Source organism: Anser cygnoides, chromosome 4 (assembly GCF_040182565.1).
Source record: "Anser cygnoides isolate HZ-2024a breed goose chromosome 4, Taihu_goose_T2T_genome, whole genome shotgun sequence".
NCBI lineage: Eukaryota > Metazoa > Chordata > Aves > Anseriformes > Anatidae > Anser > Anser cygnoides.
The window spans coordinates 33,884,607-33,906,901 of NC_089876.1; the positions used below are offsets into that span (position 1 = coordinate 33,884,607).

The 22,295-nt window shown below is 39.7% G+C and overlaps 1 protein-coding gene across 8 annotated transcripts in view; it reads right to left on the reverse strand.

Moving 5' to 3' along the window:
- TNIP3 (TNFAIP3 interacting protein 3) overlaps positions 1–15,142 on the reverse strand; it is a 71,904-nt gene extending 56,762 nt beyond the window's left edge. For 5 of the 8 annotated variants that reach the window (XM_048074367.2, XM_048074365.2, XM_048074364.2 and 2 more), the window contains exon 1: positions 15,099–15,139. The gene's annotated coding sequence lies outside the window, so the exon portion shown is untranslated. Of the gene's footprint in view, positions 1–2,777; positions 2,803–15,098 lie in introns of those variants that run through there. The other 3 variants (XM_013201841.3, XM_066995957.1, XM_066995958.1) reach the window with 3 other exon arrangements.
- Between the last annotated feature and the right edge of the window lie 7,153 nt (positions 15,143–22,295).

A 22,295-nucleotide genomic window follows, 5' to 3' on the forward strand; every position in this document is an offset into this window, starting at 1 on the left:
ATAAGAAGTGACCAAGAGAAGTCAAATATCATCAAGTTGTCAAAGCCATGCACGACATACCTCAATGTTCTCAGTGCTTTCCTGGATTCCTACAGAGTCACCTTCTTCCCTCCCCTTCCATCACTGGAAACCATAGAAAGAAGAAAATACTGCTAACCTCTAATTATTACAAGGTTATGAGTTGGTGTGTGTGTGTGTGTGTTAAGCTTTTCTGTTTTGGAGTGATTTACAACATACTAAGAAGTTGCTAGAAGATATATGATGATGTCTGCAACCAAAAACATTGCCTAAAAATCAAAATCTCAACATTTTTCTTCCTGTATTTGAAAACGAATTTTAACTTTCTGTTATTTGAGCCTCTCTGATATTTATATGCAGCCTATCACCGATTTTCAGATACTGCACATATTTCTCCTGAAAGTAAGAAAAATGAGAAGCCTCATTTCTTTACTGGAAAATGTTAGGTTTGACCAACTCCCATCATTGCACAAAGACCTGGGGGCAAAGGCAATGATACTTTGAATGTATTTATTGCCCAAAGTCTACGATGGGGAATCATTGTTAATAGAATATGAATTATTTTATTAAAGATGTACAAAATGCACTGATGAAATAAAATAAAGGCTTCAGCAATAAATGTATTTGATTTGTTTAAAGGTAATTTATCAAGAAATCACAGATCTGTCAAGCAGGGAACTCTGCCAAATATGAAGTTCTTCAGAAGAACACATATAAACCAGGCATATTTCATGCAAGAGCACTGCAGGAAGCCTTCCCAATGGTACTTTACTCCTGTTCTGTATCTAGCTTCAATTAGCATGACAAATTATTTGAGGGTGGGCAAGATGGGAAGGAAATACTTAGCTGTTTGTTAAATGTCAGCTCTAAATTATGCAGTGAAAGAAATCTTTTTCGTTATTATTCACTGTCAAAGTATGGACAGAAGTAATTCCAAGAGATAATATGCAGAAGTAGAAAGAAAAAATGCTGCAAGATAAAAGCAAAGATTAATAAATATTATATCCATCGATAGTGCCAGAGATGATTTTCTGAATAATTTTCAATGGATGTCTCCCAACAGTACAACTGTGATGTGAAGGGAAAGAGAAACAATGGAACTTCCTTGTGCAATCCAAGCCAAGAGAGAAAAGATTTAGGATCTATTAAGTCCAGCGACTTTGGAAACAGATCCGTGGAGTACAAATAGGTAACTTGCCACGTTAATAGACAGATCACTCCAAGGACAGGGTCCACGTGGCTGGGAGGGAAATGAGTTTCTGAGAAAAGTATTGAAGATACAGGCAGACCTACCACAAAAAGTTGTACAGCTGCAAGAGCAGAAGCTTAACACTGAGAAGGTAAGAATCTGATTCAGATGAGGAGCTCAGCTCAGATTTATATAAATTTCACACTGTCCACCTAAGCTTCAAAATCTCAGAACAAAATAAGAAAGAAAAAATGAGCCTATAGAAAACTAGGAACGATCTGACAAGCCCATTCCATTGCAAAAAAAAGCTTGGCACAGTTTGGCTGGCAGGAACACAAGTGCTAAACAGCTCTCAGAGACCTGTGAAATGCTTGTTTCTTTGTATACACTCTACTGTGCCCACATTTCTGAAAACGTGGTACTCTCACTGCTGGAAATTAGAACTCTGCCAGCAGTATGTCTTGGTGCACTAAGGATCCAGCAGCATGTGAAGGGAAGACGACCCTTTACGAAACTCTTTCCCTGGTCTTCTGAGTGGGTTGCTGTGAGCATTTTTTAGTTCTCATAGGAGTACTGACAACTTTTACTTTGGTTTGAGAAAGGGGAACTGGAGCAGAGAGTCCTACAGCTATCCTAGTGTAATGGTTGTGCAGGCCCTCTGGCAGCAAACACCGCTGGCTCTGAAGACAGAAGGGTTAATTCTCACTGCAACAGCTACAAGTACTGCAGCTTTATATTTTATCAGACAAGGAATTAAAACACAGAGAGAAAAAGCATGCGCGTAAGTTTGCTTTCTATTCCTTCTACACAAGCCTCAATAGTCCTCACGGCTCACTCTGTTTATGCCTATTAACCGAAAATGTACCGCTTGAAATTTCTAATGCTGTGACTCCAAGTATTCCTTATTCAGGGTTGAAATGCTTCAAAACTTTTTCTGGGATGCAGCATTGATGACAATTTACAGCAACATGGCAAGCAAAAACCACCCAGCCCAGAGCCCTGGACCACCCTCAAATGCTACATGGACTACAGAAAACAATTTGTAGCAGATGTGGATAAAGGGCCTTTCTGTTTCCTAATCACAGACCAAGCCAAGGGAATCCTGTGGCTGCTCATCAGGGTCGGTAGCACAGGGCACATCCCAAACTCTATAGAACAGGTAAAATTTCCTAAAGTTTCAGCAGAAATGTTACCCAAGGAAGAAGTGTGGGTCAAACCCAACAGATATGCACCAAATCTTTTTTTAACATTAGATTTACCCTAAAGTAATGGTTTGGCACAGCCCAAATGCTCTACATGGCAATAATGCTTTACTGTTTCTGTACCATTCACTGTCCAGCCTTGTACGAGAAAAGAGAGTACAAGAACTCTGCTATAGCAGAGTATAAATGTGCATAAAATCACATGATTTATACACAATTATGAAGAAAATAAGAAGTAAAAAAACCTCGTAGAATACCAGGTTTGGGATTTTAAATCTTTTTTGGTAGATGAAAAAGAGGCACATGATTTCATCCTGAGGCTAGGCAGGGACACAGCGGTGCCAGCTCCGAATGCAGCAGTTACTCACCGTTGTCAGGCGAGGTGCTCATCTCCGTGTCTGCTAGGTTAGAAGGTACTAGTCTCAATAAAGGCTCTCTGAATCAAATGACAACTAAGCGGTTTGGAGGCAAATATATATCTATCTCAAGGTTTAACCTACACCCCAGGCTTAGGGAAACCCCTTTCTTAAAGTCATTCTAACGGTGGGGACGCATTCATATCTCACAAATAAACACAGCCCACGCAGCTCTACTTGAAAGCAGTGCTTGCAAGAGACCACAGAGGATTCCCTCTCGCTCTTCAGATTACCATGGAACAGTGACACAATGGTACGCCCACTCGCCAGCAAGAGGCATGCAGTGGGAAAAGCGGCGGTCTAGCACGGTGGAAAAGTTGTATCAGCTCAAAAGGTATATAGCACCAGTATTAATCTAGAAGTAGAATAATTTACTGTAAGGAGGAGATAGGTCAGGGACCCATTTCTAGGAATGCATTTTAATTAGAATTTATTCTAAAGGTTTCCCTGCAGAAATAGCGCTCGGTGCAGCCAGCCGCAGGCTCCTCATCAGCAGTGACATTCAGCTCTCTAGCCAGCCAACAAGCACCACGTTCATTATCGTATCTGATTTTCTCGCTGAGGAAGAGGGCGTAGAGAGGTGGAGACTGCACAAACGTCTTCCCCTCCGCCCAGACAAGAAGTGATGTAGCATTTTCAGGAGCACACTATTCATTTCAGGCTGTAGCCCATTGCACCTAGGAGCTCATTAATCAAGTTTCGCAGATGATAAAAATTAACACTGTCATTCTGTTATCTAGAAATGAAAGATTCATTATAAGTATGTTCAGAAAAGGTTCATCTTTAAGCATGACTTGTATTGGTTTCAGTTTTTACGACAACAAAACCTGCGCAGCCGTGCACCAAGGAGAGGATACCTTTCTAGCATTTTTAGGAGGCTGCTGTTGTCTTCTGCACTGGAGATACCAGTGATTTAACTGCCCTGGAAGCATTTTCATCCTCCTAGCAGAAATATCACAGTTGCTCAGCAGAGTAGGGTATATCTTTCTCTGTCAAACCATTTACCCTCTGCCTCTCACATGCACACACACAATAATCATTTGCAAATTCGTGTCCAATTCCCTGTTGAAACAAAACTATTTGCAGCAGGCATTTGCAACTATAGCAGAGGAGAACAACAGGCTAGGGTCAGGATGTGGGAGACCAAGGCTCAACTCTTTCTCCTGCCTGAAGGGAGTTTAACTGTGTTTGCACCTCCTGGATAAGTGTTTTAACTGCTGGAGTTAGAGCAATTTCTCTATTCTTTTGCAGTAACAGTCTTCACTGTGTGTGAAGTATTTGCTGTTGGTTTGTTGGGGAAAATGTTAATGACTTTAGCTTGACGGTTCAGACTTTCAGACTTTTGCCAGAGTTCAGATTTACTGTCTATCTGGTTAAAAAAAAAAATTTTAAAAAGCTCTAATATCTTCCTCCTCTCAGAACAGCAGCCTACTCACTCAGCTTTACATCAGCCCACTTTTTCTTGCTCTGATCACTAGTTTAGTTATATATAAGTGCTTATAAAAAGCAGAACAGCCTCCTCAGGGGAGGTTGAAAGCAACCCACCAGCAAAAGCTCAGTAGCAAGCCGTTAGAGCACTATCTTTGAGACAAATGACATGTACCCAGATCCTTCCAAGCAGCAAAAGAAACTGAAGCCAAGAGATACGCATCTGAGGGGAAATGCTTCTTCCACCAGCTAATGAAGTAACAAGGGAATAACATCTCTTCTTCCTCAGTAATGCCTTCACAAAAAATACAGCAAATCTAGCCTTCTATGTTTTTTGGCTTTCTCTGCACTAAAACACAGCTTTTGACTTTGGACTGACCAACATGCTTAATCGCTATGGGACTGGACATAGTTCAGTGGGTTGTTGTTGTCATTTTGTTGACATATGTCAGCTAAGCAACGATAGAGCTAAATTAAATCTTTCCATGTGTACTGTTCCTGCATTTAATATCCATCACCTGTTCAACTGCACTGCTGTGGTTTCTTCCAGAGAGACCAGGAGTAATCAGATCTCTTCTAGTCCAAGACCAGGTAAAGCTGGGACAGTTAAGCCTTAAAGATCAGGTGCCTTCTTATCTGGAAGGCTGAAAAAAAAATAGAAGTAGCCAAATATGCCACTCCTCAAAGAAAATGTAAAATGTTTACAAACATTTCTAAGTCATTCCAAAGAATCCAAGATGAAAATGTGGGCTTTTCCCATCCTGTTAATGCCAGTTTAGCAGCCACCTTGGCTCACACAGTCTGTTTCATTCTGAACTCTGAATAAACACTAGTGGCATGAACATAATGCCATTTTCACCACCACAAGGTAGGCACAACAAAATGTTTTGTGGAGGCAGAGAAAAGTAGTCAATGGAAAAATTGAAGGGGGAACCCTTTCTCTTAACCTCCAGTGGAAAATCATGGGGGTAAAGCAGAAATCACACATGCATCTTTTTACCTGACCTCCCTGCTCCCCCATTCAGAAGAGGAAAGCCCCTTTGGCTACATCATAACGTGCCTGAATAATAAAAAATTCATTGCTTCTCATGCATACCCAAGCCACTTATCTATAGAAAGTCCAGATTGGATGGCTGCCATTCAAATTATTTTATCGTCCACTAAAGAACTGTTCATGTAAGGGCTTTCCATATGGGAAAAATAAGGAAATGAGTTAGAGAAAATTTAATATAATGTAAAGACAGCAGCTTAAAGTACCGGATCCTAGGTGACTTGTAAAGGGCTTAATTGCCATGTAAGTATTATTGAGAAGACATCGCTACAAGGAAGAACAGAGATTGGAAAAAGAAAAAAAAATCAAAGTGCTCAAAACAGTTTAGAACTCTGCTATTCTGGAAAAGAAGCTGAATACAGATCTGCCATACAGGAAGTTTCTGAGACTTAGTTTTTAAGTTTATACTTTGATACCACACTTAGGGCATTAAGAACTCATCTTGCTGAACAAAGGCAGCTTGCTGTTGTCGACATCAATGTTACTCACTGGCTGTCTACAGCTGTCCTCCTCTTTTTGGTGCATGAATGAGAACCACTCCCACGCACTTACATTTTTGTCAAGCTAAAACACTCTTCTGCTTCACTCACAGAAATAGATTGGTTGCTATCATCATTTTTATTTGTATATTTTTTAAACAGACTCAGATGCCCCAAATCAAGAAGCAACAACACAAGGCAGTCAGTCCTAGCTGTCATGTTTTTGATGAAAACTCAGTTAATGGTGTGGGTGCATCTTGTCCACACTTGATACAGAGTTGAAATACATTTTTGTGCTCACAGAAGTGACCTTCCTGGAGAGGAACATACTGCTAGCCAGTTCTAACCTAAATGTTAGTGAACAGCTTTGATTTAGGTTTGGACTCTGTCGGGTTTTGCCTGAGATGTACAAGAAGTCAGAGCACTTCCCACCGACTCTATTCCTGCTCCTTGTGTGGCTTACTGCTTAGCCACAAAAGAAAGACCACCCACAACAAATTCTCCCTTCCTTATGGAAAAACTGGAAAGGCCACAGCTACTTTATGAGGTCTTGGATGGTGATTCAATCAATTCTTTATTATTACTCAAACATATTTTTATGGATTTTCCCTATTTCACTGGATTTTCATGAAGAAGTTCAGGAAGTTGATACGTTAGCAAGGTAAGGAGAGATGACAGCAATGGTCTCACTTCCATCCAACCACACAGCTCTTTATTTGTAAGTCAATTGCCACCTCAGATTATGATCGAGAGGGATGTCAGTGCTCCTCATCCCCAAGTCCAACATCTTCCCTGTAAACTTCTACTGCAAGTGTACAGCCTGGTCCTTTTTGAAATCAGTTGGTATGCTTCCATGTTTTTCCAATGGACCTGGTCTTTCACCTCCACCTCTACAACACTGAGAGCAGTAGCCAGAAATTGAAAACAGGCTTTAAAGCAGGCCAGGAGAGCATTACTTCCCTGACATTTGTCAGTTCCATGACCTTTAAGTACACAGTTTAGCAGCAGGGAAGTTTGAATACAAATCCCTTTTTCTGGCCAAAATGTCCGCCTTTTTCCCCAGCTGGTTGTCCACCCATTGGATTCAGCCATTGCGGTTTTTCTTACTGAAATATTGCAGTGTTTAAATTTTGTCTTGAAGTGGAATTAAACCTGATTTTAGGCAATGTCTGAATCCTCCATGAAAAGAATTTCTCTGTCTACATAAGCTTCAGAAAGCTTTCTTTCCTATCCACACAGAGTTTAACCTGCTTCCCAATTAACAAGAGAGAAAAGTCAACTCTGAAGCCGTAATAAGTTTCCCACACTACACATCACTGAAGTTTTAAAGCAACATCTACTGGTTTGTTGGAAACATGACTTTACCCCACAGGGACCGTTAGGTGTCTTTTGGATGAGACAAAGCATTTGCTTCCAGATTCAGGGGCTGCCAAAAACTGCAAGTTCACCTGAAACATTGGATGCCTCGAAAGTAAAGTCCAAGGACAGACTGCAAGACATTCAAGGCTGAGCTGAAGATAGTGGAAAAAATGAAGGATTGTCACAAACACTATTGCTGCCCACCCTAAGGGTAAGGCACACACTCATTATGCTATGCCATGTTTCTAAAATAGGTCATACAAAAGTGTTTTAAAATGACTAAAAAATACTTAAATACTTAAAAAAAAAAAACTAGCCACTCTTCACTGCGTTTGCTTGTTGCTCTGTACACAGGGATCATCCTGAAATTCAATCACAACAGAGGTTTTGGTCACATTAATTAAAGCATTATTGGAACCTGATGATCATGGTTAGGAAACTCTAGAAAGATACTGAACAGGGCAATACAGAATAATATCAAACAGTACTGCACAAAAAAAGCCCCTCCATTGAACAGTTGATAATGACAGGCTAAGCTTACTAACATCACTCTTATAGGTTGTAAATTGTCAACTGAGCAGATGACATACGAGAGCCTGAGTTAAAAAAAAAAAAAAAAAAAAGAAAAGGAAAAGGAAAAGGAAGTAAGGTCTGATGTACCCGGTAAGAGCTAGCTGTTTGCTATTGCCCAGATAGCTTAATAAAGGAAGATACCTTCTCCTGGGCCATGCTTGCAGCTGACCAAGGGCAAACAGTGGAAATAAAGGCATCTCATAGGAGGTAGCCTGGTTGTTGGTGGACAGGAAGAAAGGCACTTTGCAGCAGAGGAGGATGGTGAATGGTGACATGTCCACTACATTTCAGATGAGAATTGTACTCTTTCTAGGCTCTCTGAAAGACCTGATGACCTTTTTTTCACAACCACTAATACTCATCATAACAGACAGAGGAAGTCCCCTGTCCCCCCCAGAAAGCATATGAATCTAATTTTCCCTTTTTGTAAAATCAAGAATAATATCTGCTTACAATTTCACTATATGGTTTTGCAAGACATACAAGTGTGTGTGGTAAAGCTAATACCCACATTAGAGGGAGAGTTCTCTCACTGTTAGAAGCCAGATCCAAACATTTCTAATACAGCTCCCCATAACATATGCACACAGACAACAACAACAAAAAAATCTATCAAAGCAAGCATTCCCATACATCACCCTACAAGAAAACTGCCTTAGAGCTGTTTCCTGTTACTAAAAGAAAGAACTATAAAAATGAAGGAACTCCTGAACTTAGGTTGCTATTTCCACCTCATATGACCTGAATTTTATGGAAGCCGTACCCCTGTGCTATTCAGATTTGCTCATAAAACATAGACAGAGGCAGTGTATAAGCATTGGGGAACAATCAAGAGCAAGGTAAAAAATTCTTTGAACACTAAAGAAAAAGGTTGTTAAAATGATTAATTTTTTAAATGTTGTAAGGAAAAGCCATTTGCTGTAGTGGAGATAAGGTTGCTTTTTTTTTTTTTCTCCTCTAAGAAAAAAAAAAAAAGCCAAGTGCTTGGAGCACTAGGAGGCTATAGCAAGCAGTTTTACTTCCTCTATGTACTTCCCCTGCAATCATGACCTAAAAAAGTCAAGTACAGATTACTTTACAAAGTAAGGATAAATATATTACCTATTAATTATAACCTCACTCTAAACCTTTGCAATACCTCTCTGAGCATCCTATTTTTCAAGAAGCCTTAAATCACAGTAGAGAGCAAGTTAGTCCAATAAATGTTCCATTACTGTCTTACAAATGCTAACAAACATTCAGCTTTAGTTCACCATAATTTCTCTAAAAGGCATACTGAACTTCTACAAATCAGACAGATTTAATCTATATGAGAGTATTATTCAAACAAGACAAATGGAGTACTAGTTTCAAAATGTGAACCCCAGATCCGTGTGGGTGTTGCACTGTGGTGGAGCTTAGCAGCAGCTTCTGCTCAGCATCACGTGAGACAGTCTAGGTCGCTGGACCGACCCTAAGACAACCTCAGCTGCACTGTGTAAATGGGAAGCCCAGTGTTACTCATTTAGGACCTTCCCTGGAGCAGCCTGACCTGTACTGGCCAAGCTGGTCAGCTCTCAGACCCAGAGTGACTCCAGACTGACCCACCTGAGTGTATCTGCACCACGCTGCTCTGGTTTGCGATGCAGGGTTTGAGTTTTTCTATCCTGTGGAGCAGCCCGGCTCTTTTGGTCCTGTTGCCCTAAGAGGACCATAGCTAAGCAAATGAGACATTTTAGATTATTGCTATAAAACTCAGTCTTTAGCACCTAAATACCTTTGAAAAAAGGTAAAGCCCAAAAGTAGTTTGGGGATTGAGCTGTCTCTAGTCTCCCATTCATCTCGGCAGATGTTCCTCACTGTTAGAAAATGACTCCTGAGGTTATGGTTTCAGAGCAATGCCCCTTAAAAGCATTCTTCCTAAGGAAATCCCCTCACCTTCAGCTAAGGCTATTTTTTTAATGTTCTTTCTCTAAAAGCATTAGTCAAAGGCTATGGGAAATTGTACAACTTTGTGGCTTTTATTAACTTATTTCCTTTACAGCAATAAGCTGTAAAACCAGTAGTGGGACTCTTTTTAAATTCAAGTGTTACTGTGGGGCCTTCAGCAACATCATGGTTCCTTTTCAATGCTTAATAACCACCGCATCTCTACATGTAACCACCCCCTTCCATATGATAATGAAGATATTGATACGACTTGCTTTTAAATGGTGCACTGGGGGGTGGGGAGGAAGAGGTATTTTAGATAACTTAGAAATTGGAATTGCTGAGTTCTGTTTAAATGACAGATAAAACTAGAAAGGGTCAAGAATATAATATGCGTGTGTGTGTGTGTATTTATATATATGTGTGTGTGTATATATATATATATACATATATATATCTCATAGAGTGGCTCGGGTAGGAAGGGACCTTAAAGACCATCTAGTTCCAACCCCCCCGCCATAGGCAGGGATGCCACAATATAAATATATATTTATATATTATCTATAAATATTTATATATATAAAAATAAAAGGAGGTATTTCCAAGTCTGGAAGCAGCAGAGAGCAAGCCATCTCATGTAGCACAAAGGTAGATGTCACCAGCAGGACAGGAGAGTCTGTATTACAGAGCCTGTAGAAGCTCTCAGGTAAATACTGAAAATAAGGAAGGAAATCTGGAGCTGAAAGGGGAAGCAAATCAATTGTCCTGTGAATACACCCGAAATGCCTGCATATCTGTATATGCATGACATGGCTGGACTAAAGGCTATTGCAATTTTAAATTTCCATCTCCTGTATGCACACACAGTCTTGAAAGGTGATTAATCGAGTCGCAGCATCACTCCAGATCACAGAATGTGGTAGATGAGGGTTTCAGAAGATGGCAACTTAAAGCAACGTGGGCTAAAACAGCAGTAATACAGACAGAGATACTCAGATCTGTAGTGAAAAAAATTCAAAGCATTTTTCCACGCCAGAGTAAAGAAGAAATCAGAGCAATTAAATTTTGAATCCAAACATACACAAAACCCCAAACCAGATCATGCTTCTTGCTGAACAGATCCTAATATTCATTACTGGGAACTCACAAGCTTTTATGCACTGTTTTTGGGTTTTTTTTTTGTTGTTTCTCCCCACAGCCCAGCCCTATAGATCTTCAGAGATTCATAACTGCTGAGTAATTTTTTCAATTTGAAACATGTGTTGATCTATTAAACCTCTAACCTGCTTACTTCTTACTGGAATTGCCATTAATCTCCAGTTTAATAAACAAAACTGACAACAACGTTGCTTGTTTAACCTACTACTTCCGCAAACCTCTCTCTGTTTCAAACTACAACCTACACAATGGAACAGGATTATATTTAGCAATAATACAATTTAATAGTTGGAATCCCCTTCAGCTTGAAGCAAACAGAGGTAGTGACTCATTACATAGCATTTTAAAAAGGGGATTTCCTGCTGAAGTAAAACACCGATGAACATGACAAAAAAAACAAAAATCATCTAAGAAAACAGTAAAGAGGAAGACCAAGGATCCACTAGGGAGGCAAAATGATTAGAGAATAAAAGCAGTGGCTTTTATTTCAACTGGATGTGCATGAACTGAACTGGATTTGTTATTCTAAAACTGAAACCAGAAGACACGCCGAAATTTGAGCCGTCGCTCTGAAACCCAGCTGAGCCAACGCAAGGCTGCTTTCATCAGTCAGCAGCGGTTTTGTAGTTTTTCACTTCATCCTAGATTCTGGCAAAGACAGAGCGGCTCTATGCGTCACCTACAACACCGAATCCGACACAGAACTAGCCTTTGTTTCAACTATTGCACAAGACGACAGAGAAATGGATTATCAAGAAGCAAGCCGTTACCCAATATCTGGGCTCCCTTCCATGAGTCAGAGTGGAGCAGTCTAGCGCTTTCAGTAAGTATGAAGGTCATTTTTGCAATTACTGTTTCTAGTAAAGATAAACTCCCCCACACACAGTGAAAGCAGGAGGGTGGTTACGAACTGTGTGGGATGTTTCATATGTAGGCTGTGAGAGCATGGGACACCTTCTGCCTTGGCTACGAAACTCCAGGAATCAGGATTTCGAATAACTGTGTGATGGCCCAGCAAGTGAGGCTCCCACAGAGCAGTGGCACACCAGTACATTTGCACTGGTGCCGTGTTACGGGGAGGAAGATCACCAGCAGGCCGAGGATGAAACACAGGGTTGTTCTGCCACTAAATCACGCTGCTACCTCACCGAGTCACACTGCCTGTCTACTTCCGTGCAGAACGCCTAAGAAAGTCGCACAGCTTCACATTCGTACTATACAGAGTCCTCTGACTGCTGCCGAGCATGGTTGTGTTTAGCTATCGTCTTTGTACCGAGATTAACTGCATAACTTCATCACTACAGAGGTGGCAACAGGAGGCAATACCAGAAAGTCACACCATCCTCTGCTTCTATCAGCGCTGAAAAACTACGTAATTGATGATTCAAAGGACTCACTTTCAAATGGTAGAGGGAACAAAAAATTAAAAAAAGGTAAGCAAGTACATGTTAATTAAAATGAAAGCAGTATGAAGCACATCAACAGCTTTATTTCATAAGCAGCTGCTGTAGAACTGGGCCAACACTTCCACCAAATTGTTTGTGAAATCTTAATGACTACTAAATTAGAAAAGCTCAGACACCTCTCTTTGTAAAATTGTTTTTCATTCACAGGATGCTTTTGAGAATGGCTTTTTATTTTAACAGGCCTTATTGGACTGACTTCTAGATCCAGCTATTAAAAACCTCTTTTTTACTTCTTCTCAGGTGGTTCAATGCCTGCATATAGAGAAAGACATGGAAACAAAGAAAACTAGCAATGGAATCAAGGACATGAGTTAAAAGCCTAATCACACAACCCCACAGAAGCAAGATGGCCTGGGGTGGCTAAGGAAAGGACAGGGAGAATTAAGAATGGAATGCAAGGAAAAGAAAAGCTGTGTGTTTAGACGAAGCAAAAATCAATACAGCTGTGCTTGGCTGAAAGAGAATCCATAGCATTTTCTCAAAGACAAGTTTCTGGTGCCTTCTTCTCAGTCAGCAAAGGACCAAGCTAGATACACATTCATGGTTTTATAAAAACACAGATAAAACATTCTGCTGGGCATGAAAGGAACAGTTAGTCTTGTACATTATTTTTTTCCAGCATTGCTCTCCAACCACTCTTCAGAAGATTTATCTTACTATATTTCCCACACTAAAGTTTCCTCACCTGTAAGCCTAGGTAAATTGGTTATAAATTTTCTTTAAAAAAAAAAGTTGTTTTTATTTAATTACTGTTTTCAAAAACTCTTCTGCAGATACATACTATTTACAACACTTCGACTGGGTGCAGAATTAAGTTTCTAGTAAAAATGAGAAGAGGACAAATACTGGGGCCAAAGGGAAGGAGGAGGACACACAGCTACTGGCCTTAGATCAGCCAGTATCCAGATGACTCAGGCACTCTAGCTTAAGCAACAGCTAGCCTTTCCTTTGCCCCTCTTCACACACATAGGACAAGAACTTCAGCCCCCACTTGCAAAGGAGTACACTGAGAACAGAGGAGTACACTTCCAGGCAAAATGAGGCACAGGGGAATACTGGAACCTGCTGCCCATTTGCTCCCCCCTCCACCCTGTACACCACGGGGTAAGCTGGGCACCCCGGGGTAAGCTGGGCACCCCGGCCTGCTTACCCCCAAGCAAAACGAGAGTCAGGTGTCAGGAAGGAACAGCCTCAAGGACATCCTTTGGTGCCCTTGCTGCATATTCCTCTCAGACAGTTGCTGAACTGCTACAGAGCAGCACCCGGGGTCAGCATCCTCCTCACCTCCACCCCTTGTGCAACCCCTTGCAGGGGCAGCTCAGTCCTCCCTCATTCTTAGTTAGACCTGCGAAGAGCTTCAATCAGTAAGCCAGCGTTCTTCTGAAAACATATCCTGTTAAGAAGGCCCCAACCATTACTACAATTTTGTTAAATCATGTAATCCAGATGGGGGATAACTGTTCTCTCCCCTCTCCACCCCAGCCAAGCGAAACAGACTTTATGTTGGACAAAGATGACATCCGTGGATTGAACGCCCACGTGCCTGCCCTCCAGGCAGCATCTCACTTTGCAATCCCAGTTGTCTACCTGCTTCAGAGTGCTTTTGTAGCATAGCTTCTACTTGCTTGTTCTTCTCCAGGCTAATATTACTGCTTCACTTCTGGAAAACTATTGCAACTAGTTTCAAAATTCATCTATAACTAAGCATACGTGTAAAAAAACAAGGAAAAAAAAATAGATGGAGAAACCACCCACACTCATTGGCAATCTGCTCTGGGATCAGAGCTCCCAGTAGTTCTTTCTCTCCCGTGGTGCCTAACCAAATGACAGAGCTTGTGGGGAAAACTCACAATCAAACCAGCAAACTGAATTGACCAAATACCAGATATACATCCACTAGAAGGAGCCTGAGTATATTTGTTTAACATCAAATATAAAATACACCATTCGTGACAGAAACCAATATCATTTTGCAACTTGCATTTTTTAGTTCAGTTGGGTTAGTTAACTCAGTAATGTCATATATTGATTCAAGTGAAGGGAATTCTGTTGTTCTTCAATCCTCCTATTTTGGTATTTTCCCATGCCTTTATTTAGCATCACCAACAGGCATTTAAAATATTTTTGGTATACTTAGCATGTAAGACAAATAGCTAGAGGGATCAGGTTGAGGTTTGTATCTCCAGAGTTTGCAGCAGTTTTCAGAATTGTACTGAAGAAAACATCTAAGTCAACCTTAAAGCACTGCAGGAAAGGGAAATTCATTATGAAATACATTACCTTCACAGAAGTTATTAGCATTTATTAAGAAAATAATGGATAAAAATAATTCCATTGAGACCATTTTATATAGGCCAGGTATGTTTTTCAGGGTATTAACTAGGAACCAGATACTCATCATTCTGTCAGCCCAGTCAATTGCATTTTATATAACAAAGCTACGTCTTGTAATTACAGAAGTCAACACATTGACTGTGAAGATTAGAAAAATAACTTGGCACCAAATTGTCCAGCAATAACAGCAAAGAACAAACAAAATGCTGCCTATGCAAGACAGAAGCAAGAGAAGCAGAAATTCCAAAGGCATATTCAGTGAAACCACTGAATAAAAACAATGAATCTGCTATTTCTCTTATTATTTTATGATCATAATTAAATCTTACTCTTTACTAAAAGTTATTTCTATTTTAAAGAAGGGCCTATAATAGATTTTTTTGTTTGTTTTAAGCAGGTATGTCACATGCACACAGGACTGCTATTTCTGGCATGCAACAGTGACTTCACTCAGCAAAACATTCATTTTCTCAAATGTTTGCATGCAAAAGAAATGACAGCTAGTTTTACCACTTACCTTGTTCTCTCCACCGCCCCAGTTCACCTCCTCACCTATGCACACCTGGGCTTTCAGCACCGTTGGGAATGGCCTTCTCCAGCCCTCTCCTCTACCCTGCAGCTGTCCTGCATCTACAGGATGGTCCTGAAGCCACTGAACTGAAAGGTAAAGGTCACCGTTGAATTCACTGGAGCAGAAACAAGCATCCAACTCTTATTTTTCATGACACTCATGTCTTTCTGAGAAAAAAATGCAACATTCAGCTCATCTCTCTCACAGATTAAAGTTCACTGGAAGTTCTCAGGTTCTAGGAACAGCTTTAGTGGCACATAGCCAGGGAAGGTGAAACTGTAATAGGCTTTCAAGTCTGCCGTGTTTCTAGATTTCAAAGCTAAACAAGTGAAAGGCAGTTACCATCTTACCTGGCTCAGTGTAAAACATGAAAAAAATAAAAGAAAAAATAAAGAAATAGTTGAGAAAGCATGCCAAAGCGCTTTGAACACTGAAATATGCCTTTTGTGTGTGTTTGTGCTCGTCTGTAGTGGGTTTGATGTTTCAAGGAAAAATGAAGCTAGAATGTCAGTTATAGTTCACAGGACCTACTTATTTCAAGTGCATTATTTCTACCTCTTTTTGCTGAGAATATTTCATCAGAGGAACAGTCTAATTTGAAGTCCTGTTGAATTAATTACTAGCTGAGTCTACAAGGGGATGTTGTTTCAATTGACTTCATCCTTTCACCCTAGGAAGAAAAAAATAAATAAAAATGGTCTGACAAAAATCAAGAGCCAAAATGCTGTTTACAGAGATTCCACTTTAACTGCTGTTTGCAAAAGATCAGCTAACTGTTTTGGTACTTTTTGTTCCAGAGTGCAGCACCGGGGGGTCTGATTATGTAAACAGAGAATTCAGTAAGAACAGTAATTGTTTTCAGGTGTTTTGTGAAGAGTACTGTATATAACATCAATTTAAAAAACAGAGAAACAAATGTACTATTCTGAGGAAAGATTAATTCAATTAATTTGCTGCATCAGTTCTTAAACCTCAGTTTTAAACCTGAACATCTGGCTTATAAGGTAGCAATTCCAGAAAATGTACTGAATGAAAATCCAGCAGTCACCATGAAAATCTGACAAACCAAGTATCATCTTTCAGTTCTCTGCTGTCCTTAATTGCCAAATAGCATCTTGGTTGTGTATTTATTTTATCCTACTAACTAAAAGTTACAATGCCAGTCCTGGAGGAGAAAAACAAACAAGCAAAACCAAAACAAACAAACAAGGCAAAACCTCTAAACTGGTGCAGAAAGGTAAATATATCTCATGTGGAGTATGTGGACAACTTTTTGTCAAATAAGCCTTTCAGTTTATTTATGCCTCAAAAAAGAGGTAAAAAGGAGAGTTATAGAAGATTCTGTAAAACATCCCACAAGGTGTCACTAGAGATGCATCAGCCAAAATCTTACTCAAACACCCTCCCCTACCTTTGCTAGCTAAGATAGCCTTCCCCATTCCCATGGAGAATGTTATGGACAGCTTTGAAAACACAAAAAATAAAAGACAACATGTGGACAGAAGCATATTCACTTGTGCAACTCTGTGCTTTAAGTTGTGGCCTATTAAGCATCTAGGCAATAATTTGAACAGTGAATGAACCAAGCAAACATTGATCAATAGGAAATGCAACTCGACTTAGGCATCAGCTTTCAATGAACTGTCTCAAAAATGTGCAACAAGATAGGTTTTACACAGGAGTCAGCAGAAGATGCATTGCCCCTGTTTTCAGACTCCTAATATAGAAAAAGGGACAAAATCAATTACCAGATCTGCCACGGTTCCCCATTAATACTAGGAAAGATGTCATGTTTTATTTTCTTCATTAAGTTTTATACCCATCTCTTAACATTCACGCCTAACCCTGAATGTCACAGATGTCTTTCAAATACCTTTTATCTTCAGATATGATGGCATGATAGGATCCCCATTTCCAGTTATTGCTTAAGGCCCTTTCTATCGAGTACTGTATGAACAAAGTATGAATGCAAAGCTAATGTGCTGGACAAAAATTACTCCCCCTCCCTGCATTCCCCCATTCCACCCCAGATTTCCCTATCTAGAAAATCATATACCACTTGAGAGATGTGTATTAATACAGAGCAAGTCAGAGAGCTCAAGTAGAAGTTACATTTCAGTATCTAATTGTTTCTATGCTATTAAAATTGAAGCAGATGGCATGTTTACTCACAGCTGAGCAGCATAGAGGTATATTCATGGACTTAGTCTCCTGCCCCAAAAAGGGGCAAGTACACCAGGTATAATGACTTACATTGCTTATTGCCTGGCAGCCAGTGCACTGTACTTAGTTAATTGCTGCAGCAAGTGGTCATTTCACCTCATCTCTGTGCTAAATGTCAGGTTCCAAAGGATGTCCTAAGCAACGCAAGCAGTCAAGTCTTATGTGCTCAAGCTATGATCCATAGGACTCATCTCAGTTGATTCATTTTTATTTTTTAAGGGACCATCCCTTGTTTCTTTGAGAGAATCCTTCAGATGACTACTTGTCCCTTATTTCATTCTGCACAAGAACCAGGAAGATTGAGACAATCTATCAAATCTTTGCAGAGTGATAGCAGGCAACGTAACTGCTAATGAACCTTGTCCTCACTACAGAAACCAATCTGGACAGAGAGACTCTTAAGCAAAAATGAAACCAGAAAGGGTGCAGTTTTTTTTGTTTTTGTTTTTGTTTTTTTACCCTTTTTTAAATAATTTGAAATCATCAAAAATTAGGAATATAACTGTAATTAGTTTAGATATGAGAAATCCTTCACGAAGGACAAATACTGGCTTTATGGAGCAAAAAAAATTTAGTATATATACATATTAGTATAACAGTATTTGATAAAAACGACAGCAAGTAGAGCACATATATCGATATTGTTTCTATTACACAGTATACAGTTAATACAAGAACACAAAATGTGACTGCTGACAGGTGCACTCAGTGCACTCAGGTGTTTTATCTGGTTGATTTGTACATTGTAACCATGATAGCACTAGTAACAGCCTATAATATGTCCAAATACAACCTGTAAGTAGTAGTCATCTTACACTTCCTAGAATAAGTAAAGAAATTATTTTGCATGAATGAGCATAAATAAGAATATTTAGCATAAGGCCTCACGAATTTTATGCTGAAGTTGTTTCTCAATATCTCAGTCATCTGTGAGACAAATGAAGCGGAAACCAATAATTGCAGCACAGTTTCTAGGAAAAAATCAAAGGAGCATTTGTGATTGCTAAAATATATTAAAAAAAGGGAAGCAATAAGATGACTACTGCAAAAGTAGTGAATGCAATTTTGTAGAAGCAAAATTGCCTATAACCATTCACCCGGAACAAACAACTATGTTTTGTAACCTATTTATAGCTGATGAATTAACTAAAGGCTTGCTTTCTTGATATTTTCTTATTCAACCTCAACATTGCGTAAGTTTACTTTGGAAGTTTTACTTGGGAAGTTGGAATGCCAAATGCTAAGAAAAATAGCATTTTTGTAATATGTCTATTAAAATACGCTGTTTTGCCTTATTTTTCATGTGGCTATCACAGATTTCCTTTAAAAATAGTTGATTACTGTAAACTCAGCAAGTTCATCTGCCTTTTTTTTTTTTTTACTTAATCATGAAAGGTTTTGTTTGTTTTTGTTTTTAAATGCACTTCTTTCCTGTGCAAGTTTTTAAACAGGTATGCACTCCCAGAAGCAGAACTTCTAATTTTATTGTTTTGTGTGTGTGTCTCTCAAGCACATTCTTGGTTATTCTTTCAACTTAGTGGTCCTTGAGCCCTCTTTTTCCTTCCAATGTATTTTACTTCCACAGAATCTCAGTCACTTTTTATTATTTTCCTCTAAAACTCTCTATAGATCTAGCCGATTCTTAGAGCTCTAACTGCTTCTGCCTTGAAACCAGCGAGTTTATCTGGGTCAGTTTTGCTCTGGACCATCTCCAGAAACTGGAGCAAAAGCTCACTGAGAATTAGCTACCCCACTATATACCTGCTTAAAAAAACAAGAAATCACACAGCCAAATAAAAGTAGTTTCTTACTTTTTTCAACCTTTTCTTTTTTTAACCCCCCCCCCCCCGCCCCAAATGGGGCTCAAAGACGCAGTTACTTCTGCAGGGACCACCTCACATACAACTTGCCCTGAAGGCACCACGATCCTCACCTTTCCTGTGACTTGGATGCACAGGGAGGCCGCCAGCCTCACACCGAGGGGGACACAGAACATGAGTAAGCAGCCAGCCTTGGGGGAAGACTCCAGAACAACGTGCTAAAGTAGCAGCTACCTGCAAGAGCTGAAACAGAGGTACAAGCAAAAGAGTCTTGTCCATTTTATGCTTCCTAAAGGACCGTGGTTTGACTTGTGTCTTGGGCAGGCATGCTGAGCAAGGCAGTTACCTGACCAACATACAAAGACAACGCTGGCAGAAAAAATGGAGACCTGCTAGTAGGGCTATGCTCAGCCAAGGAACAGAATAAATGTTCCTTGCCATCTGCAGACTTGGCCAGAGGCCCAAATACAGCTAGCAGTACTGAGGAAAGACTACTACGGAGTCTCTGGCCTATAATCCCTGTAAAAACATTTTTAAAGATCCCCCAGCATATTCACTGGATTATTTATTTTTAATTTTACTTATTGCACTTGACTTTGGACCTAGAGGACAACTAAGACAGGCAGGACAGCAAAAGTAAAGATGTACAGCTTGGCTTGATTTATACTAGTGTTCCTATCGCTATCTGCAACGTTGCTACCTCATCAAGCTCAACCCAACCTCTTTACACCTCATACCTAGCCCTGAAAGCATTCAAGGTGTAAATTGGCCAGAAGTAGCCAAACAATTAAGCAGAGAACATATTTTACAAAGATGTCTGCTTTCATTTATACTTGTATGTTTTTAGTTGGTAAGAGTACCATAATGATAACAAATGTGCCCACAGCAAAAACAAAGTCAAACCACTGGACAGCATCCCCTTTAGGGGTACCTTCCACATGAGGCCAGGGGACCTTCTGGGGACTCCAGAATTTATCGTACTGACTTCTGTACTCTTTTTGCTTCCCACCTGTAAAGTATCTTTAATCCACTTACGACTTTATAAACATACGTCAACAACTCTTTGAAGAACTTTATAATTTTATATGCACAGTACACACTGTAACAAAGTCAACTTTTTCCTCATGGTTTATGTGGCCTAGAATAGCTAGGATTATTGTTGTCCATTACCCAGCTCTTTTATATATATAAACAAAAATATGCTATTTATGTCCTGTAATAAACCATATCACTTTCCTATATGTACATATTTTATGACTGAACACAATTTATACAACCTCATGATAGACATAGCTCATTCTAGCTGAGTGCCCACAGTTTAGGAGAACTCTGGGAATACTTTGAGAAATGTTGTCACATGCCCCAGTATTCATGAAGCTTTAATCTATATCACTATGGTAAGACGTCTTACAACTGATCTTGACAGGTTGCCAAGTTTGTTTCTCTACGCAAAGGTAATTTTTGCCTAAAAAACAAACAACAAAAAACCACAACACATTGAAAGCAATGTTTCCCCACTCCCTTTGAGATTTTAACGGCTATTTTTGTGTATAACATGTTTTAATGAATACCTGTGGAGACTAATAAAAAAATAGGTCACTTTGAGACCCTTTACATTTGAAAAGCTTCGTAAAACAGAAGTTTTCCAAAGGCAAGAGGCTGACTTCCAGCTGTTCCTCTCAAAAAGAAAAACTTAAATCATTTCAGATAAGACTTGACCACAATAAATAAAGCCAATTACTGTTGGATTGCTTATGCAGTTGATCTTCAGCCACTCAACAGCTCTAACTCCCTTGTTGAGGTTTCTGTCCCCACAAAATTTCAGGCCATGGCTAAGCCCAGAGGAACTCATACCCCACATAAGAGGGTGTCCATCCCATTTCCTGCCAAGAACATCCTCATTCTGCAGGGCAAATGTCATTTTAATGTTCCAAAATTTGATGTAGATGTTTACATTGACAAAATCTGTAAAGCATTGGCTTTCATTTTTGGTATTTTCCAAAACATCACTGCTATAGTAGCCTTTTTAGAATTATCACAGAAACCCCAAAGACGAAAATAAGGAAATTCTTTATTAAATTCCTTGTCACACGCAGCTTTCACAGGGAACTGAAATAACAGACCCAGTCTTTATTACTCCTATGAGAGAGAACGAGCTATGAAACCAATGCATTTCAAAGCACCATCTCACAAATACACAAACCTAACACCTCTCTCATTGTTCCTTCCTACCATTCAATTCTACAGAGAGGGGAGCTCTATCAACCCCCTACCACCTCCTATCAGCAAATACATGCTTTCAAAAGCTTGTAACAAATCCCTTTGGAGTAGGGTCACTAGAAGAGCAAGCTGGGGATCACTTTTGGTGTACAGCAATAGTGCCATCTACAGCGTGAGCTATGCCACAACACAACCATATGGACTTAACTGTAGATGAAATGTGTTCAGACATTTTTGTAAAAAATTACTTTTCAAGTCTGAACAAGGATGCAGCTTCAATGTGATATTTAGTAGGATGTATTTTAATACTTTAGCTATGGATAAGCTATGTTTTCTTGCTATTTGTTCTTAGGTTGCATGAGCTTTAAAGACTCTTCAGCTATGGACTGAACATAATAATAGCTAAGCCTGGTGCTTAGCAGATGTGTCTATGGAATCCAGATGTTTGAGACAAAAGGTGAGAAGCTGAAGAGCATGAGATTTCTATTGTCACACGCATACAAGACTCCAAGAAGAAAGTTACTGACCTTTTTGTAAATCATAGTTCAGCTGTTTTCTTTACAATCAGCACGTGCCAACGTATATCTTATTTGAAGCAAGAAAATCACCACTCCCAGTGCAACTGGCACATCATTAAGAAGCCTCTAGCTTCTTATAAATATGCAGAGTCAAGTTCAGAGATAACAGTCTATAGTACAGGCAAGCTACCATGAAGAGAGCATAAATAAGTACCTGGAAGCCTGTGCTAATTCAAGGCTGGGGGAAAGGCAGAAAACGTTTTGTTTATGCAATGTCAAATGATGCTGATATATTTCAGTTCTGCCTGCCTTGGCCTCCATCATACATCACTGCACATCCCTCCATGTTATCCCATCTCACC